This window comes from Melospiza georgiana, chromosome Z (genome assembly GCF_028018845.1).
Source record: "Melospiza georgiana isolate bMelGeo1 chromosome Z, bMelGeo1.pri, whole genome shotgun sequence".
NCBI lineage: Eukaryota > Metazoa > Chordata > Aves > Passeriformes > Passerellidae > Melospiza > Melospiza georgiana.
The window spans coordinates 33,165,416-33,179,715 of NC_080465.1; the positions used below are offsets into that span (position 1 = coordinate 33,165,416).

The following is a 14,300-nucleotide window of genomic DNA, read 5'->3' on the forward strand; positions in this document are numbered from 1 at the left end:
TCCATCAAGCTAAATCAAATTGACCTTTTGGAAATACAATGGAAAAATAATAGTCAAAACAACTATGGAGAAATAATAAGAATTTCAAGAATGGTGATAAAGATGCTTACGAGCAAAATGCTATTTCTAGATGTCATCCAAAGTTGCAAAACTATTTTCCAATGCTGTGAACTAAAGAAAAAGCAAAAGGTATATTTTGAGAAAGAACTTAGATGGTAGAAGAAAAAGGTTCAATGAACATCTAGTACTCTAGATGAACCATGACGTAAAAGCTGTGAAGAAACCTTGCAGCTATGCTCAGCTATGGTATATGATGATACTTCTAGATTAAGACCCAACTGTTTATACTCTTAATTACTTTCTACCCCTCTTAACAAGCACGTACCAGCAAAAAAGATAAATGTTTAAGACACTTCATACCACCTTTTCTTGATTGCCTTATAGAAGTTAAACACAAATCAGGTTGTCCAACGGTAGTCATTCACGGAAAGACCACAAAGGCAAATGTATGAGGAAAAAAGGTATCTGATTATCTTTAATGAAGCAGGGGGGGAAAAAACAGTCTAAATCCATAAAAAACCTCTGATGCAGGTAAGTCATGCCCCATTCCAAGTATTATGACACTTTTCTGGCACTGTATTATTTTACAAGAGTTAAGCAGATAGTTTCTGTGCACGTCTGAATGGTGTTTTTCAAGAATTACAAAGACATTCCAGATTGTAAAGGTTTTGGGACAAGCTACTTTCATCTGCTAAATGAGAGGAACCTCTAGATCTCAATTCAGTTAATCCATTCCTGTTATCTACAAATAATTGTTCTGGAAAACCTTTCCCTATGATGCACCATAGTATAGTTAGTTGGCCTGTATACTTATGGTAGGGCTAATCTTGCCAGCTGACTCCAACAAAACCACTGTTCTCTAAGGCTCAGAAAATGGAAAATTCCCTAAAAATAAGGAGCTACAATGGGAGAGATCCCCCTTGTCCATTTCTGAGAGAATGAGATACAGCACAAAGACAACTTCTGTTTTTGGTATGGTCATTCCATACAGAGTCCTATATCAGTATGGCTGATCTTGATGAGATGCCAGGCACGCACCGGAGCCACTCCATCACACCCCTTCCTTAACCAGACAGGGGACAGAAAATACAAAGAAAGTCTCTTGGTTCTGAGACAAGGAACAGGAAGAAATCACCCAGTGATTGCCATCACAGGCAAAACACACTTGACTTGGCAAAATTAATTTCATTTATTACCAATCAAATCAGGGCAGGGTAATGAGAAATTAAATCTTAAAACACCTTTCTTTCCCCCTGCCTTCTTTCCAGACTCAACTTTACTACTGACTTCTCTATCTCATCCCCCCAAGAGGCTCAGGGGGACGAAGAAAGAGGGTTTGGTCAGTTCATCATATTATCTCTTCCACTCCTTCTTCCACAGGGGAGGGGTTCTCATACTCTTTCCCTACTCCAGCCTCCATGGGAAGCAGTCCTCCATGAACTGTATCAGCACAGGCTACAGTTCTTTATGTGCCTCTTCAGTGTGGGTCCTTTCCATAGGGTTCTGTCTTTCGTGAAAACCAGTGTTGGTGCTCCACAGGGTCAGCAGTCCTGCCAGAAAATCTGTTTCAGCATCGGCTCATTTTTCCATGAAGCCACTGCTCCTTCTCCAGGGGTCATAACTTCCTTCAGGCATCCACTTGCTCCTTCAGATCCACTTGGTGTAGGGTCCTCCATGGTCTGTAGGTGGGTATCTGCTCTACTGTGGACCTCTGTGGGCTGCAGGAGCACAGCTGCCCCTCATGGTCTCCATCACCAGCTTCAGGGGAATCTCAGTTCTGGTGCACGGGACACCTCATCCTTCTCCTGCATGGACCTTGGTGTCTTTCGGGGCTGCTTCTCTCATATTCTTCTTATCTGGCTGCAATTGCTGCTGCCCAGTTGGGTAATTTTCCCCATCCTTTAATCTGTTACCACAGAAGTGCTGCCACTATCGCTGACTGTGAGACACAGGGCAGTCAGCTGGCAGCTTCTTACAGAAGCCATCCCTGCAGCCCCCTTGCTACCAAAATCTTGCCACACCCTCCCAATACAATTGGATATCTAGAATACCCACCACTCTTTGCTTTACTTATTCTGCAATTAATCTAATCAATGAAAGCAGATGGAACTATCAAGTTCCTATTCTGCAGTTTCTTGACAGTAGCACATTTAGGGAGCAATTCTCAATTCTGCAGGCTGAGGGCACAATCTCACAAGCACGTGTACTCCTCAAGACGGTCTCAAGTTCCACCAATATTCCTTTATCTGATCTGCCTTCTGAACTGCTGTAAGGGCTTACAGGAATGTAGATAACTATCTCAAAGCACTCTCAAAGAAGAAATTTCCCATAAAATAAGCCTCTACAACAGGAACTTGAGATAAACAGACGACCCAGCAGGAAGGAGCTAATTCCAGGCCTAATGGAAGTTAAGGTTTGGTTATCACCCAGACAAAAATTCCCACTGTGGCAAACTGTGGGCAAGCAATCAAGTGCTAATGCACTTGCCATCTCAAGTTATGGGAATGACATCCGTGGAGAGCTGAGACTCAGACTGTATAAAAGTGGTACCTCCAGAAGAAAGACTCAGTCACCCCCACCTCTGGGAAGACCAAGTTGAAGAAAAATCAGCAGGCTGGCACAGGAATCCATGTAGTGGTGATATCTTTACTTAATTTCTCTCTCTTTCCCTTCTCCTCCATGCCACCACTTCCTACTTCTATCTCTCTACATCACATTTACTGTTAAAAAAGATTTGTACTGTTGGCTTTGCCATTTGGTCTTGTTTGCACCTTAATTCAGGCAAAGGCATATCTTAAAATCAGATCATAACTGCAGATTGCAAATGTAATAGTTTTCTCCACCAGCCTGTAAATCCATTTTTGAATGGTCATGCGTTAGCATATTCTCACTCCTTAATCACCAGCCTTACCTCCAGGCACATTTACATCTTATTCACTGCACCTTTTCTAGGTATTCCATCAGGTCATTGGCCACCTTTTGGAATTTCATCATTTGTACTGAAGTTCCACATAAATCAGCCAGAAAACTATCACTGAGTTTCTGATAGCCATTATTTAAGTAATTTAAAACTAGCTGGCTAAAACATTTGGCATTAGGCTGAAGAAAGGTACTAAAAAATTCAATTTCCTGCTGTGGAAGTGGGAGCGATAAGGTAAACTAATGTAGCTTCTCCATGCCCAATATCCATAGTTTCTTGATAATTAAGGCTCTAAAATGATGATTAATTAAGACAGCTGCTTCTCAGCATCACTTGATTTTTTTCTTCTTTTTTTTTTAGCATTTAGACTATTAATCTCTCAGTATGATGACACATTTTTAAAATACTTCACGTTAACAGCAGTCTTTTTTTATTGCATCTATCTTCATTAATCTCCATTACTATCTGGTTATATGTCTCTAAAGCACTCAGCTCCACTGCAGCTCAGAGAGCAATTCACACCATATATCATTTCACACAGTCAGTTATGACATTGCATTTCTCAAGAGAGAATGAAAGGGAAAAAGATTCCTGCAGTGAGATTTTCATTTGAATCCCTTTCTGAATATGCAACCAGGACACAGTAAATCCATCCTGTAAGTCAGACTTCTTTGTACAGACTGTATTCACAAATGTATATTTTTTCATATAAAGGAAAAAAAGACTTCAACAAATATAATAACATTGCACTTGAAAACAAAACCAGTATTAAATATTTTTAAAGGGCACTTGATACTAAATGGAATTTTCATTTTACGGCTTTGAAAGTTTGGGAAAAAAAATATTAAACATTACCCCTGAATATTTTTCAAGCATAGGTTTGCAACCTTCCAACTTGCTCTTCCTTTGAAATCTTACTGTTAAAAATCTTTAATTTTTTATGTATAGCACTTCTCTATAGAAATAGGACTATTGAGAAAGTTGTAGAGCAATGTTTTTTAGAAAACAGAAACTGGTTTTTGAACTTGTGACATGTTTTGTACAGGGTGATAAAATCTACTGAACATTTCAGATTGAATTGATTGTTATTGTTTAAGAAATTATGCACCAGCATTGATATTTCAATTGTGAAAGTTGCATTTATCCTTTTCATTATAAAATCACCTTAAAAGTTATTGTAATAAAATGTGTGAAACTGAAAAGTGATTGTAATAAAGATTGTGAACAACCTGAAACAGGTTCATTTCATTGACTTGTTTATCCTAAAAATTACAAATGTGGAAAGCAACCCCAAATACTCAGAACTGGATCAACATAATCTTGTAATATGACATTAGAGGTTGAAATAAGGCTTCCATACTTTTTCCTGCTTTCTTATTTCTTCTCCTTCCATTAAGTCAAATATTTCCACTGTAAAGAAAGAATTTTTGTACTGAACTGATATATTGTGTTGGTCACTATTTTAGTCCTCACCACAAGACAAACCATCCATCAGACCTAGGACAGTCACTAGTTTAAGTTACACTCAAGTCAGAAGGCAGAAAGTTATGCATCTATTCCACAACATCCAGAAGTTTAAAATACATTTTAAGAAACGTTTAATGGGGTAGCCTTAGCAGATTACTTTTGCAAGATAGATGCAAAACATAACATAAGTAAGGTACGTAGTAATATTTGTAATTATCAAAGCAATGAGACTTTGGAATAACCTTGCACTTACAGCAGGAGAGAAAACAACATAAATAGAATTTTGATGAGTACTGAGAGTTTTATAACATGAATAAAAGAATGATGTCTTCTGCCATAGTAGTCATAGGTATGTTCCATTAGTTTATTTCTTTCTATTTTTTCTCTTTGCTATCTTCATGCACTAAATTTGAAGATAGTTTGCTCAAAAGAAAATAGCATTTTGGCATGTATATGCCTCAATGAAGATTGTAGTCAAATACACTTAATTTTACTTGTGTCTTCTACAGAGTTTTCAGAGATGAACTCTAGGACTGCATTTAGAAAATAAAATTTAGGACAGAAATAATTGAAAAAAAAAACCAGAAGTGGAAAATGGCAAGAATTGGTTAACACAGAACTGACTTTTTTTATCCTACAGAACTAGATGACCTCTTAAGAAGGAAAAGAGAAGAAATAGCAGACAAAGAAAGTTCAGGAATATCCAGAGGTAAAAAAGTGGATACAATATTTTGAAATTTTTTAAGAAGTCTTTAAGGATTTCAGGTAGAAAGAAAGAAAGAGGAAGAAGAAATGATAGCTAGAGAGGCTATTTATAAAATTTGGGTAGGGGGAGTGTATTTTTTATTACTTTCAACCAGGTTTTAACTGATATAAATGTAAATAAAATGTAGAGGGAAAGAGAAATTACACGTAATTTCTATGTGTATTCACAATATTTTAGTAGTGTTATTCAGGTAATGATTATAAACAATAAATTCACAATCATACATGGAATTTCCCAACTGAAAAACATAGCTTTTGTTTTCTGCAGAACTCAGGTAAAAGTCAAGGACAAACTGCTCTTCCTCAAACATGTCTCTTAAATGGAATGATGTCACACTAATGGTGCTCTGTAACCACTACCAGACAACATGCAATGTAATATACTGTAGGTCTCAAGGCCACTGAGAACAGTCTCAAAAGCATTTCTTGTTATGACAAACAATGTTTTTTACTTAAAATAATATCAAAGATCCACTTAACTAAGCCAATTAACTGCATCTACGGAAATTACAAACAAAGGAAAAAAAATTTCCATAACTATAATTGTTAATGAAAATCTCCTGATTTTTAGTTGCTTAATGACGGAAAAAAAATGGTTGTTCGTTGTTCTGATGGTTGTTCTGATATGTGAGGTCATTATCCATTGCAGGTAAATTAGTTCAAAATCACCACTGGTGATTCCTTTTGCTCATATTGCAGTTGTCCTGAAGAACAAATACACTGAAGCCCTGTTTCTAGGCCTTCAGTTTCTAGGTGAACACCTAGATATGACAGCCTGCAAGACCAACTGAATTCCTGATACAATCTTGTGATTTTAAGCAATTTATTACCAGATTGCTAATTATCTCTCATGCCTGCCTGTACTTTCATGTTTTTGTTCCTACTCTACCTTCTATAGACAGCAAAGTTTTGTTCCCATGACTATCTTGGACACTGTTATCTACATTCAAAACAATTCTTGTTGAATAGTATTTATACTTGAGGGCACGACAGCTAGCCAAAAGGACCGTGACAGAAATTTGCCATCAGGAATGTCTTTCCCAGGAAGGCAGGGCCCCGTGTGGTGCAGGCTGGCGCTCTGGGGGAAGGCCTCAGAGTGGCCAGCCATGAACATGGGCAGCGACGGGGCACAGCGTTGTCTGGGCACATGGGCACACGACAGCCCCAGAGCCTGGGAAGGGATTTGCCCCTCTCTACTGTGTACGCCAGATCACATTGTGAATATCACCCTGCATGCAGGGAAGACATCTGCAGGCTGGTTGGAGGTGAGAAGAAGCACCAAGGCAGTGGGGATGGAGCCTTTGCCCTGTGAGGCATGCTGAAGTGAGTTTTCGTCCCTTCTTATGCCAAGACTGATAAAAAAGATATAATAAAAACATAATTTGGCTATCATTTTGCAGTTTCTCATGGACGTTTAAACACACAGCTACTGAAGGAAACTAAATTACTGAGCTACGTCTGTATATAGTAAAATTGGGAATTCTCAGCATTATGTCAAAATGTAGATGTAATGAAATACAGCTGCAAGTACGTTTTTAAACACAATTAAAATAGGTGTGTTAAGTCACTGAAAATATAAGTAACAATTTGAATGAAAATGCAGTTGTGTTTTCTGAAGTTCAAAAAAGCCTGTGATATGTACTAAGTTTAGCAGACTACCATTTCTGAAACAAGAGAAAAGAAAAAATATCTGCTCAATACACAATGTCTTCCTGTTACAGTTCTTTTTCTTTTGCTTCCTTCCTCCTTTTTAAGTAAATTCATTAAAGATAATTAATCTTGTTGGATTTTTAAACCTTGACAAGGAAGTGATTTTTAATTAGCAATTGAAAAATCACTCACTATTACTGACAGTACTGCATCAAAGGTCTATTTTAGATATCAGGTTTCCAAAAAAAATCACCAGTTTAATATAAAGGAATAAAATAGACTTATTTTTGACTTTTTTTTCTTTTTTTTTGGAGGGGGGGGGATGGGGTGGGGGGAGGGGGACAGAATCAAGCAATAAAAATGTCATTTTTTTGGAAGGTCGTTTTGGTCTGGAAGCTCACTGCTTCCAGAATCAATCACTGTCATATTTTCTTTTCTGTATGGTAAAACCAAAGGAGAAAAAACATCATGCACACATATTCCAAACACTGTGAATTCCACTTAACTATACAGCAATCATGTGATTTCTAAATAAGAGTATATTGCCCAATATCCCTCAGAGGTCCTTAGGCACATTCCTTTATATATTTAAAAAACAATATATTTAGATGGCTCAGACTCATATATATAATTGAATCTGTAACCATTTTTTCACAATTCCAGTTTAAATAACAGAGAATTGATGCAATGCATGCAGGAATAACAGTACACATTTCTCGCCATACAAAAATGCAACAGATTTTTTTCCACAAGATGGTAAAGACGTAAAAATTCTCATCATGTAGAAAACTGCATCTAGTACAAGTGAAGGAACTGACTCAGTACACATTAAATCCATCTTTTGCTACCCATGAATTCTCAATAAAATTCTTAGCCCAGGTCCTAGCTCAGAAGCTGTACAGCGGGAACAGTATACAGCATTTGAAAACCCTGAAAGTCAGTGCATGGAGAATGATCAGCAGACCTGTTTGTGTAATACATGACAGCACAGGGAAAACTCATCCCTGCACAAAACTCAATTTTTTAGGGGTAGATACTACACTGAAAAAATTTGATTTCTTGAAGGATAATACCTCACCCTTCATTTTTGTTCAAACCTCACTATCTTTTGATTCTAGTGCAGATCCATTCCTATCTTCATCATAAACAGGAATTATAATTAATACCTATCACAGTACATTTACATTCAGAAAATAAAATTGTTTCAGAGCCCACACTAATCTAGCAGAGGAAGAGGGAAGAAACGTTGCTACTAAAGGAGGTCAGGTGAGGATGACACAGAGTGAAAACATACATGAAACAGAAATAAACTTCCCATTCAAACAGAAATCTCTCTGTAGAATGATAAATTAAGAAGACTTTTTGGATGTTGTAACATAAAAGATTGTACGAAGTTAGGCAAAAAATTAATTCATTTATTCTGAAAGCACACTCCAATAACAGCCTCTGTGTAGCAAAAAAATGCCACATTGGATTATCATTTCAAGGCTGGATATTTTATGTCCTATATCCTGTAATAGATTTTTTTTCTGATCAACTTGCTGTTCAGACTCTACCAATGATCTTGCTTCTCTGTAAAAAATGTGGTATGATCAGACTGAAAAACATCTTGTTATAAGTTCCAGTGGAGTACAGCCAACCTATTTGGATTCAGGCCTGCACTGCTAATCTGAAAGGTACATGGAGGAGAAGCCATGGAAACCACAGAAGAACAAAAATGAAGCTGACTTCACTGTAGGTTTCAAATAAGAATTTAGTAAGAAAATTATACAATATTAATTAAAAATACCAAGAAATTAAATGCATTCATTAAGATATAAAAATTACAGCATGTGGCAATTTTTTATTGAACCCATGTTTTGCTTATTGATACTGCAAAGGAGGACAAGCAACTTGGGATTTATTCTGATTCTGTGGTTATTGATTCTTAGATATTCAAGTATTTAAAATTCTAAATCTAGATACTAAAAGCAGAGTAAACATGAGAATACAGTTCAGCAAGTAAGCACTTGATTCTGACCTGGGTTTATTCAGGTCTGTAAACCCATTTACATAAGCATCGAAATATATGAGCTTTGCTTATAGGTCTGCTTCTACAAAGCCATTTACAAAACTATATGTTCTTTAATATCACCACTGTAAGCTTTATGGCAACCATGAGATGAGAATCACAAAATTACATTAATATCCTCAATAAACAGCAAAGTAATTAAACAATAAAGCAAACAAAAAAATGAACGAAAAGGAAAGGAGACCTAGAGAAAGAGAAATATATTTTCTAACACTGGGCAATGAAAATGTTAGAATCCAAGCACCAAGCCTTCTGATTGTTAGTGTAAACTCTATAATCATCAGTGCATTTTGCCAACACTGTAATTACTGCGCAGTTCAGAGGCAGAAGTTTCCAAAAAATTTTGTAAATGTCCTAGACCAGAAGCAACTTAATAAATCAGATCAGACTATGGCCTGCATGACAGCTAGAAAATAGACAGGGATACAGACTCCTTTTAGGTCCAAAAACTAAATTTAGACTCTGAACCCAGACAGTGATTTTTCAGTAGTCAACTTTTTCTAGGAATAATACTCTTGCATAATTTAGTGTGACCCAAAAAGGAAGAAGCTTAAGCATTTCTAACATTCTCTAATCCCTTTGGTTTGTTAACTCCCTTAGACATCTGGAGCTCCCTAGGCTGGATTGTCCACCCATCAATCTCAGGAGGCAGCCTGGGCCCTAGTGAATGAGCACTGTCCTTTCATTTATAGTGATGCTGAGAGGCATTAACCAGGGGTGAGGACAGCAGGCAGCATCTCTAGAACCGCAAGACGCAGCATTGACTGCAATGTCAAACTCTGTCTGTATTCAGTGCAGGTAGGAAAGCTCTGTACACCTTGAAAGCAAGAGAAGCACTCTTAAAAAGCCTGTGATCCTAAAGATATCTCAGGCCACAGTACATAAGACTCTCTGTAACTACTGAAAAAGCAAAGCTGAAAGAATATCTGTAAATTGTTCTTTAGTCTGTTTCAAACAATTGATTAGTGAGCACTTGCTAAGAAGTCTACATTACTTTGGACTGCTGAGACTTGTGCTGCAAACATGGCATCTAGATAGGCATGTTCACATGAAATATCTCCATTTATGTACATATACATACATATAAATATACATACACATGTACACATATTTATACATACACATACACATACACATACACATACACATACACATACACATACACATACACATACACATATACATATACACATATATTATGTATCCACAAAGAAAGAAAACGAAAAGAACATTAAAGATATACCAGTCCTAACACAGAATTATGAAAATATGAGGAATGGTAAATTTGAAAATATCTAAAGCAATGAAATCACATTTTTTACTAGCATGATCAGCTAATATTTACAATGCAGAAAATCACAAAGATTTGCGCAGCTGTGGAGAAAGGTGTTCTCAGTCAAGGATGTAGTCTAAATCCAACAGAAAGGAGCACTTTCCTACAAAACATTTAAACAAGCCACTCATATCATCATCATCATCAGTTTTTAAAAGATTATAGCTCTTTACACTTACGTTTTGCCTTCTGTAGAACAATTCAAGGTGAAATTCATTATCTCAGGTAGAAGAGGAAGTTTGGAATATCTCAGGTCAGTATCCTGTCTTTCTTGCTAGAGAGATTTTTTATTACTCCTTCATCTACATGATGCTTACCCTTCACTCGTTGTCTTTAATTAACAAATTCCATAGAATCTACTATATAAATTTTGCCAATTTTATAAAAAAGAGGAATTGCTCATTTTGATAAAGTAAAATTTTAGAAGACATTAAGTGTTTGATTTGAAAAGCAAGACCTATGCCCATTTTGACAGGATTAGGATAGTAACTATCCTAAACTAATTTTCTTCTTGAACTATTTACACTATGTTTCAAAAGACTTCTATTAAAATGCACAGAAGTGAGATAGAGAGCATCCACATATTTTACCAGTGCAAAAACAGCTACTAGCTTTTTGAATTATGCTCCCATAGAGTGGAAACAGAGTAAAGAAAAAAGAGCTTCAAGCATTTCAGTGAGGCAAATAGAAAAGCTACTTAATCTGATAGATTCTAGGAAAAAATGCAGTTGTAGAAGAGAGTTATCTGGAACACATATGCATAAACAGATATGCATAATTACTGTGGACCAAACAGTGTTCTATATCATTGTGCAAACAATGGCTTGGTTTTATTACAAAATTTCTCATTTTCCTAATGGGGGCAAGGCTTACAACTCTGCCTTTCTAAAAATGGCTTCCTTTTCTCCTGTCTCAACAGCAGCAACCTATTCAGTCATGGGACAGTTTTAGCAGCTGTGGGGTATGGACTCCAAGCTTTGGAATGTAATTTTTTTAAAATGAGTACTTCTGAATTGATTGGCTTTCTACAAGAAAACTATAGGAACAGTGGGAATCCAAAAACTCAATGGTCATGTTTCTATTTTTAAGTGGATGTAAATATCATTATCAAGAGGTAGTCAGAAAGATGGTGAGTGCATTCAGATCTTTTGGTATCTGAGTACTTGTAGACCTTTAGATGCAAGGAAAGTGGCAAATGCCAGTGGTCCAATCTAACTTTGGTGTTAGGTCATCCACAGGTCTCTAAACATGATTAATACTTGCCCTTTTAAAAGCAGGTGAACATTTCTTATTGACTTAGATCAATATTATAATTTTCCAGGACAAAATAATGATTTTCAGGTAATTGGATTGGCAGTAGCATATATAAGTCTGTCCTAACTTGCACCAGAGATCTCTTACCTACAAACAGCAAATACAAGGAGAACTCCTATCATCCAAGGATTTCTCTAGATCTGTCACGTCAGCAGCTGCAGGGGGAAGTGCCTGTAATTCCTGTGGTCTAGTGATTTCCCATCCGTGGAGAGCTCAAATCTGGATTCTGCAGCATCATACTTTATACCCATTTAGAGATATGTGATTTTTAGCTGAGAAGCTTGGAAATTCTGTAATCAACAGGCTGAGGATCTTCTACTATTACACATAATATATTTAGAGTACAATGCATTCTTACACATAAATAATTTGGAGTACAAAGAAAAAAAAGTATGGCTCAAAAATAGAATAAACAAAATGTTCAGGATATTTATCTTCTGAAAATTAACCCTTCCATCTAAAATGCACAAGCAATAAATTCTAAATATCAGGATCAACTGGGAAAGAAATTTAGATATACATCTAGATTTTCTTCATGTTTTACAGGACTTGCTTTTCTTCTACTTCATAATGATGTAGAGAATTCCTACACTTTAACATTATCTCAGAATTAGACCTCAGCACAGAATACTTTGGATTTAATCTGAGGTTTTAAATAATTGCTCAATAAAATAGAACAATTATATATAATAATAATTGCATATTACACAATTATATACCAATTATATATTATAAAATTCTAAATTATGCTTTCTATAGATTTAACTCAGAATTCCTGTGTACCCAAAAGTATCATCCCTGAATTGCAGGAACACATAAATAGGAACTTCCCCAAAAATGTAGGAGTATAATCCTTGACACATTCTTTAAACTAGGAATTTCCTGAACCTTAAGTTTTCTGTCTAAGTCCATTTATATTTTAAATTATTTTCCCCAGGTTCTTAGACTATTTTCAATATTTTCCCAGAAGAAGTAGGAAAACACTATAAGTTAGGAATTGTGAAATATACCTCAGAGGCTTCCTTTGAATAATTTTTTAGTGTAATCTCTGCTATTGACTGTGAACAAGACAGAAAATGATAAAAATATAAATCCTCTTCTAACTTCTAGTAATTTTCTCCCTGAAAAATATGATGATGCTACACCAATTAGATTAGATCCCTTTCCCTTTATATTGAAAGGGAAAGTAAGAAAATATGGCTACATTTTCTCCAAGGCTGGAAATACAACTGAAAGATGAGGAAAGTATTTCAGTGAGTCATTTCAATGACCAAGATAAAGCCTCCATATGGGAAGCCTATTTTCCATTGGGCTGAATATCACAATCCAAGATATTTTGGCTAACCTGTTCTTATTAACACAATCTTGCAAGTAATTGCCTAAAACTGTCTTGCAAGCAGTTAGTGTATTTCCTTGCTAAGCATCTTTACTTTAGTAACTGGTTACTGGAAAACAGGAGCTTTTTTGACCTCCCCAACTTTTGCTGAGAATTGTAAGGCTATTTCTATATCATCCCTGCCAACAGCTTTTAATGCATAAGCACAGAAAGCTATGTATGTGGCCGTTCTGCCATACTATCAAAGACTTACCTGGTGCCTCTGGAAGTACATATTTTTGCCCAAACAGTTGTGGAGTTACAGGGATATTACTTTTCAACATCAGAAGCGAATCAATCATTTTGGATGCTCTCAGCTACCCACAAAAATAGTGGTAACTTGGTCTTTTTTAGATGAGTGAAGATGTATACTAGAGAAAATATCTTAAAAATATAGATCACCAGCCTGAATTTTCTCAGAAAGCATCAAGTCAGTTCGTGTCTTCATCAAGGGAAAATGAAAAGGTTAAAAACTTTTACAATTATAATTATTTCACAATTCCTGTATCACTAGCTGTCCAGCACTCACCATAGCTTTGTGTTCACTCACTGTAGCTCTGGGTGAACAGTTTTGAAAAGATGGAAATAGAAAACCCTACCTTATGTAAGTCACAGGACTTCTAAAAGGAAGCAGAGTGGGAGATTTATTGGGGTACTATTATAAAAGAGGTTGTTTGTGTTTTATTTGTTAGGAAAACAGTTTTATATTGGTTTTCTCATTAGATACACCATTATCTCACTTGAAATTACAGGACAGAAAGGATTGGTCCTATGAACTGGGAATGATTGATCCTGAAATATGGTTTGTGCTTTCTTTTCTGAAAAATTATACTCTATATCTGCTTCTATAACAATTTTTGTATCATTCCAGTTGAGTCACTTGTAGCATTTTCTGGGTACCTTAATCACGTACTTTGATGGTACATGCTTACCTCTTATCTTTAGCCTGACAGATAAAGATGCTGAGCAGTCAGCATTGCATTTGAGGTCAGTAGCTCCCCCATCACCTTAGTGCTGTGTCATGAGAGGTAAATTGAAAAAAAAAAGGATCATTGTGTCTCAAGCACTCAAGAAAAGTAGACACTTTTGACCTTAATGTCTATCTATGAACCTTTGAATCTACACCCATAAAATAGGAACAATACCCTGTATATGCTATGGAGATTTTGGAAAACCAATTCACTAGTATTTACGAAGCAGAAAATTGGAATAAGTGCTCGAGAAAAGCCCTGGTTGAAACTAGTGCCTGTCTTTGAAATAGACTACATAGCTTACAATACATCCATAATATTTCAGGCAAAATACTGAAAAGTTATTTCAAGTTCTTTCATACTACCTTCTGCCA

At 36.1% G+C, this 14,300-nt stretch overlaps 1 protein-coding gene across 1 annotated transcript in view; it reads right to left on the reverse strand.

The window, feature by feature from the left end:
- Positions 1–14,300, reverse strand: part of ADAMTSL1 (ADAMTS like 1) — a 307,052-nt gene that overhangs the window by 289,894 nt on the left and 2,858 nt on the right. The gene's annotated exons all lie outside the window — the stretch shown is intronic.